Genomic DNA, 22,879 nt, shown 5'->3' on the forward strand with positions numbered 1-22,879 from the left:
ATATTATCTGATACCTAACATGCTGAGTCCAATCTGGCGGTCCCGTGCCACATAGGGCACCGGAGAGAGGGCTTATATTACAGCGCATGAATCAAGGCGAAATGAAATGCACTCCAGTTGCTTTCAGATGGTTTTAATCGGTGGCCGAGGTCTGTGGACACAGAAGGGGAGAAAAAAATATTTTAAAAAATTACATGTAATATCACTACTTTTAAATGTTTCTAATTTTATGAGTGATCCAGCTCTATTAGACTTTTTAACACTTTAAGTTGTCAGTGATTGAGTAATCATTCTGGCAGGCAAACGGACACATGCATTTGCAACATTTTTGCACCTTTTACTTTACTTTTACTTTTTTTTAACTGCAAATGAGTATTGATATGACAAAGTTAAAATATTTCTCTGAGAAAGGCTTTCTACAATTAAGGGGTAATGAAGTAATAACGACAATAAAGATGTGATTTTCTGATTTAAAAAAAAAAAAAAAAAAAAAAAAAACTTTACAAGTAAATACTATTCATTATCATTTTAAAGACTAAAGTTAATAGTTTTCAATAGTCAGGTTTCCAGCCAATTGTTTCAAAAAAATGTAAGCGAATTTACTAAAAATGCGCAAAATACATATACTCCATAGACATGTGATCCACCAGTAATTTAAAAGAAGACCAGGAAGCGACTGCGCCATGCGATGACATCGTATAAGTTTTCTTTTGTAATTCTCGTAGCGTTTCTTTGCTGTTTTCCATCTAAAATGGCATTAATATTCGCTTCTGTAATTAATTCTTAAAAGATTTCTGTTTCGTTGTCCCCCCCCAAACATACCTTACTTCTGACATTGCTTTGGGACTACAAACGTACGTGTGACGTAATATCCGGTGAAAACGTGCAACGTGTAACCGGTCTTGCCAGCGGTTATTCTCAAAATCTGTTGTTTCCATAGCCAAAATTCGCATTTTCCTTTTTTTCGATACGCTTCAAAATTCCTCCTCAAGCGTAAAAACTTGCTGATTATTTGTTGTTTCTTTGGATTTAATTAACTTGAATACACTTGGGCTATATCCGTTCCATATCGTTCCATATTGAATCGAATGATAAATTCACTAAATTAAAGCGAATTGAGCCGTTCCACTCTACAGTTTGTGAATTGATACATATCGAACCGTCTTTTATTGGAAAGATGCATGTCAGTCTACTGTGTTTTTTCCTGTGCAGGGAAATTTACAAGTCTCCACACTGGAATTAATCTCCGATGCATGTTTTGATAGGTGCTGCTTTTTTGGTTATCAATGGAGTTCGCATTTAATTTATTTTATTGAGTAGATGATGCACCCAGGAATTCAGTGTTTATTTTTTGGGATATGTAGACAAGTCCTGACAAACAGTCAATGCATATAAAGAAATAAAGCCAAGCGTGTCCAAGTTGATTTACGCATTTCATTTTCCCGGTGCCGGTTGAAACGGGATTGACTTCCTCCGTCTTGTCTTTATTGCGGTCCGTGTTCCATTGACATCTCACTTGCAAAAAAATGATATCCCATTGCGTGTCCTCCCGAGATCAAATCAATTTTCCAGTGTTGGATGTCTGTCGCCGGAGCAGAATCCATTATGGTCAATCCAAGCCGGCCGAAGCATTTAACTTGTACATTAACAGGTCCGCAGACAGTTGCTCTCAAGTGAGGAGATGCATCAAGTTTTAATGCTCGGAAAGCCACAGAAACCAATGAAAGATTAGTCGCTCCCGTGACTTGACAGTTATGACTTGTGGCTTTTAAACACGGCCGATGAATGTCAACGTTGAGATTTGTCTTGAGTGCTTCGTGGCGTTATTAGCTGCCGGTTCCCGCTTGGATGCGGAGGAAGTGCATCCATCAGCAGTTTGTGGCCTGTTGCTGAAAAACAAAATTGCCTCTTCCTTCCTTTCAACTTTGACCCTGGTGCAACCAGTGACAACTGATAAGCACATCTGGACATGTGAGGATGTCCCCGTGTCTTCCTTCAAATGCAGCATGTTCGCAAAACTCTCAGAGGTGTGCTTCTCTAATGGAACGTTCGATAGCTTCCCAAACAAAGCCTTTCTCACTTTTTTCCGCCCACCAAAATTGTCATCAAACTTACGGCTATCCGTTGCTCATTTTCTTTTTGGAATTTTCATTGTAGTTAGTTTTTATTTTGTTTAGAATTTTCTTGTTGTTAGTTTTAATTAATTTTCAGGGTGCTTCTGTTAGTTTTTATTAGTTTTAGTTTTTTTAATGCTTAGTTTTAGTTTTAGATTTGGAGCCAAAAGTCAAGCAGGCAAATTTGTCGCCTAGGCTAGGAGTGATGTCGTCTGAGGGTGCTTTTCTATTGGCTGCTGCCAGATGACATCACTTCTGTGTGACACACTTTCAAACGTCTTTATTCCAGTTAATATCCAAATAAATATACTTAAAATCACATTTAAAATCATCCCCAAAGGCTCATGTATTAAATTAATTACTAAAGACTAAAGCAAAGGATATTTTCGCTATAATTATAGCAATAGTTAGTTTTTGGAAACATAAAATGTCGTTTCAGTTAGTTTTCGTTTTTCAAAATGTTTGTTTTTATTTTGTTTGTAAACGAAATAATTTTTTGTATTTTAGTTTTTTCATTGGTTTTCGTTAACTTCAATAACCTTGATTATGACATAATGTCCTCGGAGGAGAATGCCCCTTTTCAGCATAACATACTTCTTGTAGTTCCCGTTTAAGTATCACATGCCCCCTAGTGGCAGATTTCATCATGACCATAGCAAATCAATCAAACAAAAGAATGAGCTAATATTTGCAAGTGTTGCTTGCAATAGATCCTTTGCTTGCGTTATTTTTCCATCTTTGTGGTACCTACGCATAAAAGTCAGTAATTGCTACGGCTGTGGCCTCAAAGTGCTTTTATTCAAGGGCCTGTCTGCTTGTAAACACACAATTACAGCCTGTTATGTTTTGATATGACAAGTGTCCAGGCACTTGATGGCAATTAGATAAACCAGCGTCCTTTTAAAGCCGCACTTTCTGACTATTCTTTCTTTCAACTTCTAAGCCCTTGCAAAGTTTTCTTATACAAAGAGACCGCCACACTCTTTGCATTTGTCGTTTGCTCTTCTGCAAAGTGTTGAAATAGTTATAAGTGCTCTGCGGTTGGCTCTGTATTGAAAAAAAAAAAGAAAGTAAAAACGCCGGGTTGGTGGAGCACTTGGAAGTTCAGAGGAGCTGCCGTGACGGGCTGTGACAAGACATTCTGGAAGCGGTAACGGCAGACGCCATTAGCGCTCCGAACAGGGAGGACGATGCGGCACGTCGTGGCGGAGCAAAATAACCGCGATAAGATCTCGAAAGCGAAAAGTTGTTTTGAAAGCTCGCCATAGTGTCAAGATTGAAAATTTGAGTTTCTTTGAGTTATTTTTACTCTCAATATTATCTTTGTACACAAAAGAGGTCATCTGTGTCTTCAACTGTCATATTAGGGCTATTCTGAAAAGAAGAAAATAAATACTACGAGAATAAAATAATTTTTAGAAGCAAATCATGGTTCAAAGTTGTACTTTTACATTATACATTATTTAGTATACTTTTTTTTGCATTAGGTGGAAAAAAAAGGCTCTTTAGATTGACCTTTTTCTTAATACTTACAACTTGGATCAGTACAACTAAAACGTATGTTAAATAATATAATTTTTGTCCACAATGCAACTTAAAAAAAAAAAAAAATCCCAAAACCTCCACAAACAAACAAACAAAAAAGACTCATTTTTATAACTCAAAATAACTTCAAGACGCCTTTTGACCTGTAATTGCCCCGTCCCCAGTTTTCAGGTCCAGACAAAAGTGTGTTTTGCATTGAGGAGCGCTAACAAAGGAGCTAACGCTTAAGGCCCAGCGCCGAGGACAATGGCATGTCGCCCATCAGACGCGGCAGTGGGACCCGGGCCTTGGATAACGAGCTCGCACTTCCCGCTAACGCGTGTATGATGAAGACGTGCGCTAGCTTTGTACCTTTGCTCTATTATGCGTCCTCCACTATGGCCCGCAGCCATTCGCACCCGCTCAAGTTGTGGCCGCACATCAGATGAGCAGCAGGAGGCTTCAAAAGCTTCAAAGCCAAGCTTGCTCACAGCGCCGTGTAAATTAGCCCGGTTACATATGCACGAGCTCGCTGTGCCCACAGGTCATGCGCCATGAGTCCAAAGACAACCGTGACGTTGCTCGGTCTCCAAAGGAAGACTTTTGTCTGGAAAAAAATAAGAATGTACTCTTATTCAATCATGAACTTTTTTTTCTCACAAGATGACATGTTTTCTTTGAAAGAAAAGATTTTTTGAACTTTGAACTATATTTTTCCCCCCCAAAAAATTAAAAAAATTAATATAAAAAAATTTGTAAATTTTTTTTGAGATTAGGACTTATTCCTTGAAAAGCAATACCTTCAAGGGACTTCTTTAAAAAAAAAAAAAAAAAAAAAAGGAAAAAAAAGGAAAGACAAACACACATTTTGGGCGCATATGTTTCTTTTTTTTCTTACTATATTTGTTAGAATTTGACATTTTTTACATTTAAGATGACTTTTTTTCCTCACAAAAACATAATTTTGGAGCTCATAAAAAAAAGGTCTTAGTTCTGACTTTATTCTTGTTTAAAATATGAAAATGTTCTTGTAATGTAAAAAAAAGGACTTTATTCTTGTTACCTTATTACATTTTTCTCATAAGATTCCTTTTTACCTTGGAAAAAAAAAAGCATGTTTTTGGCGCATGGCACTTTTTTTTTTTGGTCTTTATTTGTTAGAATTTGACATTTTCTCTTTAGATTACTTTTTTTCTTCCAAAAAACATATTTTTGGAGCTTATAACTTTTTGTTGTGCGGTTAAAACTTCTTCTTTTTTTCTCAAAACATATTCCAAGATATAAAAGAAAACCTTACAGGTTCCCACTTATTAAACTTTCCTGAATTGTTATTTATTTATTTTTTCATTTTCATTTTCAAATTCCTGGCTCATTATTCTTGTAATATTATAATTTTAGCATGATGACATCACTAAAACTGCTCACACAACAAACTTACGAATAGCCCACCTTGTGAGTTTTTCAAGTTATGTTTTTTTTGCTTTGTTGTGAGCAATAAAATGGAGGTTCAGCTCTTCTCTTGGCTTCTCTGTACAGCAGTAATATAGTTGTTCTTCACAGAGGATAAAGAATCCATGCCTGTGAGTATTGTTTCATTGTCTGTCTACACTGCCCCACTGTTTGTGTTCAAATATCTGTTGAACACAGGGTAACAAAGCTAGCACAGACACGCTAATCATGTGGTGTTTTCCATTGTATGTTAGTGGGGGTTTATGTGATTATATGAATTCACAACATCTATTCGTCTTTGTTGGATGTTTAGTTTCACACTAAACCTCTAAACTGCTTAAAGAAAGCACTTATCTTATTTTACAAAAAAAAGCTCATCTGTCGGCAGCCCTTCGCATTTATCAGTTAACGGCAGGGAACGGAAGTCATCTCCTGACAGATTTTTATTGATCTTTTTCTGGCGGCGCTGTCAAAAGGTAGCTGTGCCAAATAAGCGAGCCGCGTCCTAGCTTGTTGTCCGTTGCGTAGCGGTGAGGCCAGTGGCCAGCTGATTTGTCAAGCGGGCTGTCTTCTAAAGGGCATTCCCCATCTATCCTGACAGGAACGGTGGAGGTCAACAATTAACAAGTCCTCCCAAAAAAAAAAAAAAAACGTACAGCATGGCGTCCAATTGTTACCTTAGAGACCTTGGAATTTTCTTCCTGAGTGGAAATAAAATCATTAAAAACCTGACAGACAAACACTTGACTGCAAATGATAATGTCAAAAGTCAACCTTGAAAGTTTGAATTCAAAAACAGGCTTTGTACATATCGTTGTGTCCTGTTTGACACTAGTAAGTTTCAATTAATGGCATTTAATAGATCATTGGGTCATCAACATGGTGCCCGCTGGCACTAAATTACCCACAAATGAGTCTATTCCATTAACAGCGCAGCATTGATGGGACACTGTGATTCCCTAGGTAGGTTAGAAGTCAGCATTTGAGATTTGTAGAAATAAAGTGTTGCAGATTGATTATGATCACTGAAAACAATTAGGGGGTGTCAGACGATTAAAATGTTTAATCGTAATTAATCGCATGACTTCAATAGTTAACTCATGATTAATCGCCAATTTTAGATCTGTTCTAAATATACAATAAAATATTAAAAGATTTACTGTACTGTAAAAAAAAAAACGAGTGTGATACTGTTTTGTGTTGAGACCATTTTTCTGCCACTAGATGGCATAATTGTATTTGTAAGACGTTGACAGATCAGTGCATTTTTCTTTTCATACTAAGAGCTATCTGATATTTAACATGAAGTAACTTGCGAAATTCTACACATTTTTAAAATTGTAAAATACAACTTGACCCCAGTCTTCACAAATATATGCATTATTATTACATCTATTACTGCAATTTTTTTACTTGGACATGTCTGCTGCATTGCCACTGGAATCCCCCCAGTACAGGCTTAAGTAAGGGGCGGTCATTAATCGTGCATTAAAAGAAAAAGTGGCGTTAAAGGAACTTTAAATTAACTCAATAATAACGGACTGATTTTTACACCCTTAAAAAAAATATAACTTTTTTGTATATGTAAAAATTCCATTCAATTAAAATAGATTCCTTGCAACCAGTACGGCAATTATTATAAGTTTGTGATTTATTTTGCCACTCAACAACTTTGCTGATAAGATTCTGTCATGTTTTCAATGAAATACCATTTTTGTTGTTTGATTGTGCCTAAAGATTGGACTGCTTTTGAAGCCTAGATTTTCATTGCTGATAATTCAAATGTCACAGCTATATTTAACATTGTTTCGAATAAACTTCAGTTCTTTTTCTGTAAACGGCAAACAAAAATCCTCAAGTGACACGAGCGCCCCGTGAAGTGTCACATAATGCTAGCATAGCGGCGGCGCGTGTATGCGCAAGCCTATTGTTTACAGCCTGCGTTGCGTGCCCGAGCGGAACGCGGCGAACCGGTGAACCCTCGAACCTTGAAATGCAGATCTGAGGCCCGCCGAGGAGCGATGACAGCTGTCATATAGCTGCTGTGATGAAGCAAAACCAAAAAAAAAAAAGAGAGAGAGAGAAAGGAGGGCGAAAAAGAGAAGAAGCAGCAACTTTTGTGAAGACACAGGAGGGTTGTTTTTATGTATTTTTTTTTTTTTTTTATGATAGTGCAAGTCAGCATAAAAGGTGGTGGATTGAGGACTAAATAAAATGCTGCAAGTGACCACTTGAAACGAGGAGGCTGCGCTGTGGGGGATTCTGCCTCCTTTGTTTAGATGCTAATATGCTGCTGTGATAGCAATATTGGAGGAAGGGGGTCCTCCTCTGCCTTTGATACCCATTACCCCCCTCCCTTCCCACTCGTCCCGTATCTTCTTTTTTTTTTTTTTTACTAGCCTGGCATAACAATAAGACAATCCCTTGGAGAGTACATTTATTTTGTATTTTTTTTCTCCATCCGCTGACCTAAAGGCACCGAGCGCCCATCAACTTGAGCCTAATGGCGCCACAGTAATCAGACTGCCTTGTACGTACATACGACGCTGTTGTCCAAAGGAGCAATAATCTCTGCTTGTATTCATATTTAATGTAACTGCAAGATTATTGGATGGTCCTGCAAGCAGCTTTTTCTCACCGTAATTTAGTAGGAGTCCGTACAACGAAAAATAAAACAAGGTCATAAGTAGAAAATGCACATTTTCGGGGTTACTTTAATTCTTTTTTTTTAGTAATGAATGTAATGAAAATGAGATGCTCTAACTGCTTTTACATTATAGCTTAATGCACTAACAACTATACACTGCACAGTCTGAGGTCTAATACAAGAGCTAAAAGATAACTACAAATGGACAGGTGGGGCTCAGCACCCCCAGGTCATGCAAGATGGGAGCAAATATAGCACATTAAATTTTATTTTTGCCATTATGTATACAGTATGTTCCTTTACTGTTATATGACTTTAAATTGTACTTATTTCTTGTTTTGGTTTTATTTGTTTGTTTTTTTTCTTAAATTTTTGCTGTTATTTGATTCCCCCAATTACTCTTCCCTATTTGTGTTTGGTAGTTGTTGTTATTTTTTTATTTGTACTTATTTTTTGTCTGTTTTTGTTTTAATGTTATTTTTACTTTATTTTTATAGCTACTTCACTTATTTTGTTTGAATTTTAATTGTATTTAATTGTATTCAATTTTTTTTCAATTTCAGTTTTTACAATTACAGTATTTTTTCCCCCACTTATTAATAATCTGTGTTGTTAGGTTGACTCATCCCACTGAGCAAGCCGACGTAGAAACAACATCGTTTCTACGTAATGGGCATTCGTAGAAAATACGTCACATTTGGGTGCAGATTGCAATGTCAGATTATGTCATTTCATCAAAGTCATTTCAACGTAGATTAGTGACATATATAAAAGTTAAAATTGGGTTCAAAATAAGTCATGTGGACGTCCTTTTGGCGCTTTATATAGACCAAATTTAACTCATTCACTGCCATTGACAGCTATTGACGTCAAAAATTCATTTGAACTATTTCTATTAGTTTCACTTTTTTTCCCACTTTTGTGAACAAGAGTGTGAAAACCTAGAAAAAAAAATATTGCACATTTAGAACAGATATAAATTGATATCTATTGAAGTCATGCGTTTAATTACAATTAAAACATTTAATCGTCTGACGACCCTAATTTTTTAATTATATTTTCTTTTTCTTTTTTAATTACTTAATTATTTAAACTCAAGATTAATCACACATTTTATATCTGTTCTATAAGTACAATACATTTTTTCTAGGTTTTCATACTCTTGTTAACAAAACTAATAGAAAATGTTTAAATTAATTTTTGACGTCTATAGCCGTCAATGGCAGTGAATGAGTTAAACAATTGTAGGCCTATATTTATCATTTAAAATGGCTAAAATAATGGTGGAAAATCAGGCATGAAAATGCTCAATAAAGAATTAAAAACAGCGTACCAATCCAGTTTGTTACTATCGGTTTATTTCTTTTAAAGCCATATGCCTGTTTTGGCGGTCATATGGACGTAGAAATATGGTTCACAACCGGCCGACATGATCTGGAGGTCGAACGGACGTTGGATGCTTAGTGGGATTGTTTGAGTACTTTTGTTCTATTACACACCTACAGTGACCTCAATCAGTCTCTCGTGAATCTACCATAAAGTAGATCTTCAATTTTTGTATAATCACCTCCTAAATTTCACTGTTGCTTGCGGGTGAGACAATGTCATAATAAGTGACCCGCTGATATCCGCTGTGTCCTCGGTCACTGTGTAAAATGAGCCCCCCATCGCACCCCCCCCCCCCCCCCCCCCCTTCAACTTCAGGTTATAGATCAGGGTCCCTTATATGAGCCAGCATGCGCAATGTGTTCACATGTTCGTGTGTGCGTGTGGGTCAAGTGAGACTGCAGGCAGGAAATGGACAGGAGGGGATCAAAATGAGTGATGGGGCGGCGTAGTTGAGGGGGGGGGGGGGGGGGGGAGAAAACAACAAAGTAAGAGCGAGGACCGTCTCCAGTTTCGTTTTAATAGCGGCGGGCCATTTTTCTCCCTTTACGCTAAGCACAGAGCTGACCATTATAGGGCCTCTCTGCAGAATGTGTCAAGCTGCTGCTATTAAAAACACTATTTGCACTGTCAGCTCCTATGAGCCAAATCTATGACCCCCTCCCTCCATAACCCCCCGCCACCACCATCCTCTTTTTTTTTTTTTCTCTCTCCCCAACTTTCAGACCACAATAACTATCATCCGTTAAAGGCGGCGGGGCCCATTACACTTGGCCCGTTCACACCGGCTTGCATTAAGCTAATATTATCTATTCCCAGTGTACCCCCCTCCCCCCCCCCCATCAGCCCCCTCCCCCGTAGTACCCCATCAATTATTAATATCTCTTCGCTCGCGGCTAATGTTTTGCTCTGCATTATTTAAGGCCATCTTCATTTATCAATAAACATAAATGTTAAACAAAGAAATGCTGATGAGCGTGGTGAAAGAAAAAACAAGTTTATGAGATGATTTAGAAAAAAGGGAGGTGATTTATGGAGGTGATATTCGTCGGGAATAAGAGCGTTGTAAAGCTTGTGGGGGGGGGGGGGGGGGGTTCAACTTGTTTGCAATCTGGATAATGTTATGAAAGGGAACTTGAGCGTTTTTAATATGATTTTTTTAGTACAGTGGTGCTTTGATTTAGAAGTGAACAGTTTGTCCATCAATACTCCTTCAAATGATGCTTAACTCATTCAGCCATTTTTAACAGTAAAAAGTTAATATTTTGTTACGGTAAGGTAGGTAACGACCAATCGTGGCTCAGTTTGCTGCATGATTGGTCGTTATCTACTTCCTCGGCCACTGATCTGTATTGCCGATAGGCCAAGATTTTAGAAGCCGCCATATTACGCCTCCCAAGAAACGTTTCTTGACCTACGATCCTATACATTTACAGTATGGAAATTGGAGAAGATTTGAGACAGTACTTAGTAGAAACCGTGTGATCTATGACGTTTTACATTTGTTAAACGTAAACAAGAGGACATTTTACAACTTGACTTAAATACATGTATAAATTATATGCTTAACTCCTTCACTCCCAGCCATTTTCACTGAAGCAACCCCCTTCGCTTGACTGGATTTTGACCAGAGAATATTGTGTTTTGTTTCTATAAAAACATAGAACCTACCAAAAGAGAGATTTGAGTCTCTTCTTTCATCAGGAAAAAACGTTGTTTTTTTTTTATCAGTTTCCATTTTGCAGCAATTAGCATTAGAATATAGCTCATTTTCATCATTATTCGCAAACCCGTTAAAAACACTGGGGAAAAGAGCTTGTTGCGACATGTCCCTGGCTGATCTCTTATACTCTGCTGCTACCTGCTGGCCTTTTTTTGGTAATAACTACCATTGCTTTAAGTGATCTCTTCAGGTTAGAGGCTGCATCAAAGCCTTCTGTACGCTCTTGCATAAAAAATATTTTTATTTTTTTAAAAGATTATAAAAACGTATAAGTACGTTTTTGGGACCATGTCAATATTTAAACATGTTTAGACGTTTTTGTGAGCAAATGAGTTAATGATGTTTTCTTTCTTCTTTTTTTATTCAACAAAAGATGCCTCTGCCTAATCAAATATTGGGATCTAAGGAACTGAGCGATAAAAGAAAAAGGGGGTCTTCAAAGCAGCACATACCGTCCACTAGTTAAAAAAAAATAGTGACCACCCCGCTACAATCCCCCACACACCTGCCCCCTGGCCCTACGCGCTGTATATGTCTAATCTGTACATATACGTTTAGTTTATACAGTAGATGGGAGGAGTAAGATGGCCGCCCTGTGGCTTCAACGGCTTGCATCTGCGTGTAGGGCCTCTCCAGTAATATATACAGATCAGTGTCCTCAGCATAGGTGATGTCATCTTCAGTCGACACCAAATGAAAAAAAATTGTTTTTAAAGATATTAATTGAACATGAAAAATGTTGGAGTTATCACATTAATTATGGACAAAACTTTTTACTGCTGAAAATGGCTCAATGAGTAGTCAAGTATCCCTTTCAAGTGACAAAATGAAGCCCAACCCTTAAAGCTGCACACAAATGAAAAAGATGGTCTCCGTGTGGAGGCGTCCCTGTGCCCCCTTCGCCACCGAATGCTGGGAATTCCTCACAGTGGTGACAACGGGTGTAAATATAGCTTCTGACATCTACTGTAAGCTGCTGTGGAATTTAGGTGAGACAAAGGAGGAGATGGCGTGCAGAGTGGGTGGCATTGGGCCTCCTCCAGCAAAAATAATAACATCCAAGACTGCACCACACAATCCACTTGTTGTCCTCGCATCTGAATGGACAGATTAGGACGCACGCTGCCACCGCAGCGATACGAGCACATTTATAGTGACACCCGAGGGGTACGTTCCCCGGTAGCTAAAGATCCAAACGTGAGTGTCGTGCAGAACCCCCCTCGTCAAGGCGCTTAAGTTGGCGGCTCGTGACAAAGCGCTGAATGAGTGATTTAGGGGTTTGCGGTGAGCGCTTTCCACAGTTAATTAACCTGCTGATAGCAGAAGACTGCAAGTCACATGTTACAATGCCTTTTGGTTTTACCATGAAAAAGGAAGCTTCCTGCGGGGAGTCTCACTCAGTCCCGCTGAACTACTGTATAATTCACCTCGGCTCCCTGCTCGGCATTGCCAATGAGAATCTGTTCTCAAATTGCCTTGCCTGCATAAATAAAGATGAAATATAAATATAAATGGAAGCATATTTTTATGGATTTTTCTTTCTTTCATGGGGGATAAACGGTTTTAGCAGATGGATGACTTTAGAGGGGGATTTCTTCAGATTTTTTTGGGGTGAATTACTGAACTTTGCTCATCTCTTAGCCCATCACCCAAGTTTTGTGCAACTTTTTCCTATTCGACTAAATTCTGAAATTCTGATTTTTGAGGCTTTTTCACATTTTTTCCCCACAAACAAAGTATTTTCAATTTAATTTCAATTTTTTAAGTTTTTTTTTGTGTGTGTGTGTGTTTTAATTTTGTGATATTACAGATATTACTTTTTTAAAGTATATTTTCCAGGAAAAAAATGTTTAACTTCAAAGTTGTGTAAGAATGTAGAGAAGCGAGGCGGCCCCACGATTCTTTTTTTTTTTTTTACACGCACGCACGCACGCACACACGCACACACACACACACACACACACACACACACACACACACACACATACAAAAAAAAAAAAAAAGGGAGAACAATGATGATGACATGTCTAATGATCAATACTGAGCTCTCCCCGAAAAAATAAAAAAATAATAAAAAAATTAAAAAAAATAAAAAGAATGTAGAAGCTTATTTGATTTTTTGGTGATTTTGTTTGTGTGCAACATTAAAGTGGAAATCAAATAATAATATTAATTTAAAAAATATGTATTTGCTTTATGTCCTTTGTGCCACAACAAGTCTAAACCCTGTCTAGTCTAAACTAATATTATAATTAAGCCGGGGGGGAAAAAAAACATATTTTTATCCTTCCCAGGGGCCTGCAATTTTGTCCTCTCCTGCCACCTGCTGTCCATTGAAATTGCGGTCACATTTCCCATGAGCTCAGCTTGCAAACCTCACGTGACACAACCCCAGAAAGCAGGTGAGCCAAGTCATTCGCAATCTGGTATTTCCCAAAATATCTTAAAACACAATCCAAGTGTGAAAAATATTCCTGTGTTTAGTGTAGTGTTTTGATGAATATTTTGTACGTTTTATTCACTTGTGCTAGGAAAAAACAACAACGTACTTGAGATTTTTGTATCACGCAATGCTAAATTCTTGTGAGAAAATATTGGAATACAAGCTGGTGATTCTCTCGCCGTGTTCTGAAAACAGGGACCATTAACAGCGGGAGGTCAAGGACTCTGGGATTAGTGCCTGATTTGTTCTGGCCTGTTACGATTTGGGGGGGGGGGGGGCACTTTGAATGTGGAACATTGCCACTCACCAGGATTCTGTAGAAACTTGATCAGTGGCGCGCTGAAAGCTGCATCCTCACCTGTTAGCAGCACACCTTCTTGTCTCCGGGGTCACCGGGTGGTTGCCACCCAGGACGGAATGCAATGCAGAGGAAGTGTGTGTGTGTGTGTGTGTGTATGATTCATTCCCTGTGTAATTACAGGGTGTCCTCTCATTTTTAGCAGCTGACTATTCAAACAGGTGCTGGGGAGATGTGCCTGAACAGGGAATGTCTCTTACGTCGGGAACGTCTTAGTGTCTATTTTCAAACAGTGGCACCTTTGTATAACAATGACACACAAAAGTTGTACTATTTTGAATTTGAATATATTTGCTGTCAATTTTTTGTGAGCCAATGATGTATTTTTTTGAACTCGTGACTGGATTAATGCATTTGAGTCACATCTGTTTCTGCCGTTCGGCAAGGGACACTGAGTAGAGACACAGTTAGCTTTTTACACAAGCCACTAGCTTACCAAACAAATGTTGTTAATTTGTATCTTCTGTAACTGGTGTGCTGCATTTGACTTCATCTGTTTGTAATGTTTCACAAGAAGAAGTAGAGTGAAGAAGTGAACCGCCATGTTAGGTTAGCAAACAATAGCCGCCAGCTGACTAGCCGCTCTGGCTAGCTGTTCATTTTATGTGAACAAAATATTTTGGACATTCTGTGAATGGTGCCATGCATTTGAGTCACATCTGTTTGTGGTTAGCATCTCACACTAGCCACTAGCCATTAAATGGGTAGTAGCCCAATGTCTATAAACAAATGAATTTTACGCCGAACTTCTGCAACTGGTCTTGTGCATTTGAGTCACATCTGTTTGTGTCGCTGGACAAAACGGAGCGCTGCGAGATGTAGACTGCTAAGTTAGCTTCTAGCTAACAAACATGTTAGCTGTCAACTTTTTGTGAATGAACAACTTTGAATTTGATCTTCTGTGACAGGTTGTAGTTAATTTGAGTCTCATCTGTCTGTGCTGTTTGACAAAATGGAGGACCAAGTGGAAATGTAGACTGCTATGTTAGCCGCTAGCTAGTCATTAACTGGCTAGCTGTAATTGTGAACAAATAAATTGACATCTTCTGTGAGTGGTGCCATGCACTTGAGTCGTTGCACTGTTTGGCATAAAGCAACACTGAGTGAAGATGTAGACTGCTACATTAGCTTCTCAAGCTAACCGTTGACTGGCTAGCTGTACATATTTAAATCTTCTTCATTGATGTTCTAATCTGAAATTCTACAAAGTACTGTGTTTTATAACCAATTAATGGTTATAAATGTGTAACCCATTCTCTATATATTCACAAGCCCGTTTGTAATGTAAATTCTTGACTAATTTACATCAGACCTCAAGGCTGTGCGGGAAAACAATTTCCCAGAGACGTGAACTTAAAAAAAGATTGCATTGGGCAAAAAAGAACATGTAAGTAATTATTGACTCTTGCCCTATTTTAACGGCTCTCCTAAGGACTACATAAATGTCTATCCATTTATATTAGTGGCTCCGGGTTGTACTTGTTTCATAACATGCTTTTGATATATTAATGGTTGTAATCAATTAGAACAAATATATAAATTCATATTCAGAATAATCAGTTTGTATTGTGTTAATAGGTCAAAAATATTTGTCACATATTCACTAATAATATTTATTTCTTAAATATGTGTGAGGAAATATGTGGGTTTTTGTCTATGGGGAAATACAGTTGGCCGCACTGATCTATAGAACTCAATGAAGCGGCACTCTCCCAAGGCACTATAGGATGTATATAGACAAAACAATAGTGTGTGTGTGTGTATGTGTGTGTCATGCCAGAAAAAAAAAAAGATAAATCTATCTCATTAATCCCTTCCTCTCCCAGGCTGAGTGTCCCTTCTGAGGGAATTCGGACTGTAGAAGTACTTGGATGGTCACTTTGTGGATTATTACGAGTTCTAAGAGGAAGAATAGTGATTATGGATGTTTGTAATATTGCTTTACTAGTCTTATGGATGATACTAATGATAATGAATAAAGTTGCGTTGATAAATGATAAAGTGGTCTCTTTGAAGCTGTGATTTAGAATTCGAATCTAAAAAAAAACCTTCTAGAATCTATATGAGTTGGACTGAAATGGAATAATATGGTTTGTATTGGTTCAAACTAGCGGTGAGGCAAAAATACACTTTCAACAATATGATGCAGTCACAATTCAATTAAAAAAAAAAAAAATCTTAAAAGAAATGAAAAGGGACACAAAGAAGAAAAAATTATAAGATCTTCCCCGCCGATTCAACACACACAAAATAACTGAAAAAAAGTCAACACAAAATAAATGATAGCAATCAGTCAAGACGCTTTCTAAGTAACAATTAAACAAAGTAATTGTGCTTTTACAGATTTTTTTTTTTATTTATGCAAATTTATTTTAATATTTAATGCATTTGTTTTTTCGCTATTTAACCACCCCTCTGTTTTTTTATGGAAATATTGAATCTTAATCTTTTTTTAAAGATGTTTTTGTTGTTGTTCATCAATTATACCGACATTTTCAGATATCATTCAATATCACTCATTTCTTGTCTTGTGTTTTTATTACCCTTTGTAAAATATCCATCGATGTCATATCAGAAGTTTCTCTGATTTCCATCCTCATATTCAGACCTGCATTAATTCCACGCCATCGCCACTCTAATAAAGGATTGACGAGATGAACAGTCCCTGTCATTTGGCAACGTATTGGAGATGCCATTGATTTTGTTTTACTTTAAAATTACATTGATTTTCCCACCCCTCCATATGAGATGGCCAAGGAGTCCATAAAAGAGATAAAGAGGTCATAACCATTTTACCAGCCTGTAGTCTCCCTCACAAAGATTTAGGAGGCCGTGAAAGGGTGATGGTTAAAAATAAGGCTCGTTGAGTATGCTGCAAAAGGATCGAAACATGCGCCTGTAAAAAAAAAAAAATAATAATAAACTGTCAATACATTTGATAGATTTTTCACAGGAGTTTCTATTGAAATGTTTTATTTCTCTCAAGGAACAAATTGCAAAGGATAAAATTAGTTTAGACTCACCATGGCTGAAACCCAAGTTGATTGCAAATTCAATTAGAAGTGCATTCCTCTCCTCATTTTAAAGGTTGGCGGACATTTGATACACCTTGAAGCCAGATGATTTCCCTCTGGATAAGGACACTAAATGTCAAGTTTGGGCCTTAAATGTTTGTTTACCCTTTTGTAAAGTTCCACCGTGATCCCTTGTGGACCGTTTGGTTTCCAAAGCATTCACTGGTTTCGTTGTGTTTGGCTTCTCCTCACAAGGAAAATTAATTTGAAGGTGTAGGTTGAGGAATTGCAATGTTTAGAATTGCAATCTGGGTTGCTAAATTACAAAACGACACATTTGTTCCAGGTGAGAATTTATTTTTTTTTTTTTTACCTCGCATTAATCTTAAAAACAAACAGATGCAGTCCTTTATGTTAACATTTTCTAATGTTATTGGTCCACGTTGTTGACAGCAAAAACACGGTTACTAATTCATCTCCTCACTTTCCACCTTGGACACCCTCGGGCCTGAACAAGGGCGTAAGAGGTGAAGTTAGATTTCAGTCCTGTCAATGTTTCAATTCACCTGTCAGGATGACGACGGACGTGCAAGTGCTTGTTTGGCCTTTCAGTCGTGCTTAGCTGAGGGTTCACGCTCTGAAGACCGACCACCCCCTCGTGAGAAGGTAGAATCTCTTACAAAAAGTTCTTCCTCCTGAGATGTCATTTTCCTCACTTCTTATAAGGATGGGAATATGAGAAGAGGAAAAGGGCGAAGGTTGCTCTCTCTGTGAGGTTCAAGGTCCAGCTCTCAAAAAAACGAACTGTACTTCCTCGAATAGTGGATAAATAAATATTTTTTTTGCCGTCATGAAAAATGTTTTCTTTTTCGACGGATTCAGCTAAACTCTTAAAGCTGCTGGCTGAGAAATTGCCCCTTTTTGTGAAAAAATTGGACCAACCCACTATTTGGGTCAATTTGACCCAACTTTCCGGGTTGTTTTGAACAAAATAACCCAATTTTTTTGTCTAAAATAAGACAATTATAAGACAATTAGACTTTATAGTGATACTAATTAAACTATCGGTACCTTATTTTTTAATTTAGTGGAGTTCTGCTTCTTTGGCTTGAATATTTTAAGTATTATAAAAATTTACATTCATGCACAGAAAATATTCAGAATATTTCAATGTTCTTGTGTTAATAGTTCAGCTAATATTGGTTATCTGGCAGTTTAGCGGATATCATTTGGCCTCTAATGTGGTTGCTCCACAGTGTTGTGTGCCTCTGACTTTTTCATCTTTAAATGAGCTTGTTTATTTATTTAGTTTAAATTTTTTTACAGCAATTGTCACTTGCTTTAATAAATGCATATTGTAAACAGACTGTTTGTATATTTGGTGTGAGTCACAAAACGATATGTGTGGCATCGTGTAAGAAATGGTAAAAAAAAATGAATCTATGATTGCCTTTTACATGTTACAGCTGTGCGAGATCAACGCATGAGGTAAGGAAGCGCATTTTAAAGCCAATTGTTGACATTCATCTCCGGCAAATCCGCATCGTAGCGTCAGATAATACCTCCGAAATAAATCCGTCTGTGTGCGGTCTGTGCTTGAAACTTACTTTCTATACTTATTTAACTCATTTGTCAAGAAGTTACAAGACGTCCTGGCTGGAGTCTTTAAGGATATTAACTGCAGAGCACACGGAAAGATTCATTGATACATTTGTGAGCCATTTTTCAAATCAAAGGCACATTTTTCAACTAATGTCAGAACATTATGCATAACCTTGTATTCATGTTTCACCACTTTGAGTAACTCTCCAAACTGAGTTAGTTATTTGCGATTAATCTCCATTATTCCCATAGCAAAATAATGAGAAGTTATTTATAACTTAGTTTACTTAGGTGTACATTCTGTTCATCTTTTTATTATTACAACATTGTTCTACAGTATGACTGTGGTCATTGTCACGTTGGTTGAATGAAATCTATGCTGGGATTTATGTTAGCCTAGGTTAGGGGTAGGCAGGCGCAGCAAAAACACAAAACGTGACCACGTGGTAATGCTGTAACCAAGTCAAACGTGGTTTACTACCATACACACATAGAAAAAACATAATAATAAAATATACTGATTTACAATGAAGCCCTCTTTCGGGACCAAAATAACAAACCAAACACATCTAACCTGTATCTAACCCTAAAAAATAAAAATAAAAAGACATAATGAAACCAAAATACATTTACAAAACCTAGCTTCCTTAATGAACAAAAACAGGACAAAAACATTTGAGAACAGAAAAAGGGGATCCTGCTTGTCCAGATGGATCGTTTGCAGGTATAGGATGGATTCCTGGAACATGTGGAAGATTGTATGCCTGTCCATCCTTTCTGTCAAGGATGTCAAAGACGCGTACATACATTGTCATTTTGATAAAATGTACTTCGCAACATTGTCAGGACTCACGAGGTCGTCTCCACGGCAATGAGACGATGTGTTTCGAATGCCTATCGTCGGCTACCCTTATCGCCATTCCGTCCTCTGCTGCTGTGCAGGTACGCTGTGAGATGGCGGGCAACTATCTATGGCTGCAAACCCCTTGCTCATTGGCCCCCTACCTCACTTCCAAAACCGCAAGTATTCGAGTCGCTGTTTTTTGCGACGTCTCACTCTAATTAGTAAGCAAATGTTTGTCCTCTTTGGTTCTTTTCAGTGTCAGAGCCATATAAAAACACAGTTAATCCTTTTGATTGGTGCATCATGCAGATGTTGTTTTGCCCATTGTTCTCTTTCGTCTTCACTACCTCTCCATCTCAAACTAAACATCTGACTGTTACCTGACTTTCGGTTGTCAAGTATCCTCGCGTGTCAGAAATAATGGACTCATATGTTGCAGAAATGGACTATGACTGCGAGGCGGGGTCCACGTAGCCCCCCCCTGCTCTCTCGATCAGCCGGTAGAAATCTTCCGCAAGGGAACTTGTGGAAAAAATCCTTTGTGTCGGTCGACTCTCCTCCTTTTTCTTCCCTGTCATCCTTTGATCACGTCAGGTTTCTTGTTCTCCTCGGCCCTCCCGGGCCTGACGCCACACTCTCGCCGCTATCACCTTCAAGTCTGCTCCGCCCCAACCCCGGAGAGAGCCTTGGTCAGGTGACAGGGTGGGCGGAAATCCAAGGTTTACCCTGATGCTTTTGATCAATGTTTTCTTTAATATTTTCTCACACAAATGAGTAAAATAATAAAATAGAGGGGGGGGAAGTTAAAGGTTGTAAACAGATGTATAAAAAAAAAACATGCTTTTTTCATAATTATTTTTATTTTATTATTTTTTTATTTTTTTTTTCTTATTATTTTTAATAATTCAAAGTCATAATTATATTATTAATAGCATAGGTGCCTAAGTTATATTTGAACTTTTTTGTAAATTAAGAAAAACATGACAAAAATAATCTTTTTTTTTTTTTTTTTTTTTTTCAGCAAGCATATTAGTATTTTTTTTCAAGTGATATGACAGTATGTTCTTTGTGGGGAAAAAAAGACAACAATTTTAAAAATAATTATTAAATAAATGTTATTAGGCTTGCGTTACAAGAGTGTGAATCAAAGTATAAATCACAGTATAAAAAATGTTTTAAAATAAAAATATTTAGAAAAAAACCAATATTTACTAATATTCAAAAGTAATCAAATGTGTGTAAGACAAAGAAGCAAGAAATGAAATGTACTGTATGTGTAAAATATACACAGTACTAAAACTTCTACTAGTAATAATATACAGTAATAGCAATAACAAGATGTTGAAAAAGTATAATAATAAATAAAATATCTAATACAATGTGTGCAGAATTATACTATAATAAAATATATATTGAACAAACATAATATATTAAAAAAATAAAGTTATAGCATCAGCAGTAAATTAAAAAATATATACAATATAATTTTTCAGTTAAAAAATAAAACAATGGCATGAATAACAAAAATGCCGCAAAAATATAAAACTTTGTCAAAAAGTCATTTCCGCTCAAATTTACAGAAATGTATTGTTACTCAGAAAATAATTAGTGGCACTTGTTAATCTCACATGTTGCATTCACTGACCCCATCCTGGCTCTGAAAACCCATTAGCCTATGTTTTTGCACTTTCAAGTTGGTTGTGTTTGCCCAGCCCTCCTCATTCCAAACACTGCCCTCTCCTTTCCCTACACTCGCAGTGTTGTTGCACCGTCTGTCAATAGTATGGATGCGATCCGTTAGCATCCGCTGCTGTCAGTGGGCAGCCGAGGCCTCCGATCCAATCCGCGCGGCGGTCGGCCATTCCGAGCCATTGATAAAGTGTCACGGACCCCGGCGCTTTGATTAGCCCTTCGACTAATGCCATGCTAAGCAGAAACATTACTCTGCCTAGCGGGGAGGATGAGGAGCGAGGGAGGGAGAGAAAGAGAGAAAATGTACTCTACAGGGAAATTAAGCAATGCGGATGAAATGGCGAAGCGAGGAACTTGTTGGATAAATTAACAACGCAATTACATTACATGACACGGCAGCAAGATGGATGAGGAAAACTTGGCCGCTGTTCTGTTCTGTTTTCCAAATTGCAATTTATTTGAGGGCTCTAATGGATGCTGTATTAAAACATCTCGGGCCGCGGTCAGATTTCATTGTGTGTCACCTCCAGGTGATTGATGAGCCTCTCTTCCACGCCCCTTGACCCCCCCTCACCCGTTCACCACGTACACACACCACTTTACTCCAGCGTTCCCCTCCAGGCTGCACTCACAACACATTTATTGGGAATTCCAAACACAAGGGTCCAAATATATTACACTGATATGCTTATTGCTTCTTTAACGCCATCTGTTTTTAAACAATAGCAGTTGTGGCTTCCAAACTGATCAAATTAGCCTTCCCCATTGAAATGTATGGAAATGCCTTCAATTCATTCCAGTAACCCAAAAGGCCCTACCAAAAATTTGCGCCACATGTTTTTTTAATTAGGAAAATAGCACTAACATTAGGATTAACAAACACAAGATAAATTAATCTATGTTACAATGAACAATTTCTGATTTATTACACATAAATCATCATCATATTGCACATAAATTTGTTGATCACAGCAGAAGACCTGCAGTCACAACTAAGCTGTAATAATAGTGATCATTCATCGCAGAGGATAAAGAATATATGCCAGTGTGTATCGTTATATTGTCATTTGTGACCAAAAAATATAAATTGTTTAAAGGTTGAGAGCTAGTTTTGATAGCGTGTTTATGGGTTTGCCATTATGCGTTAGCATCAAGCTAGCGGACTTTTGTTAGGCAAAGTTACATGTATTTTTTTGTTTTGTTTTATATTTTCTTTGACATATGTGGCTTCTTTAAAAAAAAAAAAAAAAAAAGTTCACCTTTTCCCAATCTGCTGCTGCTTTTATTAAATTTGTTTGATTTAAAGTATTTATTTAATACTATAGTTGTATCTGTTATATTAATATATTTTTTTGCTTAATTATTTCCATAAGTTTTTTTAGTTGCCCTTATTTTCAAAAACTGCCAGTAGAAGAATATTGGGAAAACAAATTCACCTTTTAGTGCAAAACTGATTTAAAATAAATAAATAAATGAAACTGAATGAATATTGATTTGAAAGAACAAGACTAAAGATTTTCTTTTTTTAATTATTTGCTTCCCCACTACGTGTGAGCCTGACAATAGAATCTCAATCCTAAATTGTGATCTCCACGTCGTTTATCCCACGCACACAGATAACGGCAGCTATTCCTCGTTGATCACAACTGTTTGCATAGCTGGAGAAAATGCGTTGGGCACATCTGGAAGTCATCGGCGGCTCGGTTACGGCGCTATCGTCGCGGCTTTACATCACCGTTGCTAATGACTCACAGCGCGAGGGGGAAGACGCACACGCTATCTGCTTTGAACTGCCGAGCTTTTCCTTGGGATGGCAACCCAATCCTTGACGGGCCCTTTCGTCATATCTCCCTCCCGTTCCCTCTCCCAGACGTTAACGACATTCCGCCAGATGACATCAGCGAGCGCGCTTCCAAGCCACAAGGCCATAAACAGCTTCTTTTTTTTTTTTGGTGCATTTTTCTTTGTAGGTTTGTTTTAGATGTGGTGCGCTGACGAGACATCAGGGGTATTAAAGTTAACAAAAACTAACAAAATACTGTCACTAAAATAAAAACGGGAAAAACATTTTCATTATTAAAAT

At 37.5% G+C, this 22,879-nt stretch overlaps 1 long non-coding RNA gene across 4 annotated transcripts in view; it reads left to right on the plus strand.

Annotated features, from left to right (window-relative positions):
• Window positions 1-22,879, plus strand: part of LOC144045329 (uncharacterized) — a 116,304-nt gene that overhangs the window by 50,345 nt on the left and 43,080 nt on the right. For all 4 annotated transcript variants that reach the window (XR_013291680.1, XR_013291674.1, XR_013291686.1 and 1 more), the window contains one exon: window positions 13,138-13,245. This is a non-coding gene — a long non-coding RNA (uncharacterized LOC144045329). The remainder of the gene's footprint in view (window positions 1-13,137; window positions 13,246-22,879) is intronic.

This window comes from Vanacampus margaritifer, chromosome 1, assembly GCF_051991255.1.
Source record: "Vanacampus margaritifer isolate UIUO_Vmar chromosome 1, RoL_Vmar_1.0, whole genome shotgun sequence".
Taxonomy (NCBI): Eukaryota; Metazoa; Chordata; class Actinopteri; order Syngnathiformes; family Syngnathidae; genus Vanacampus; species Vanacampus margaritifer.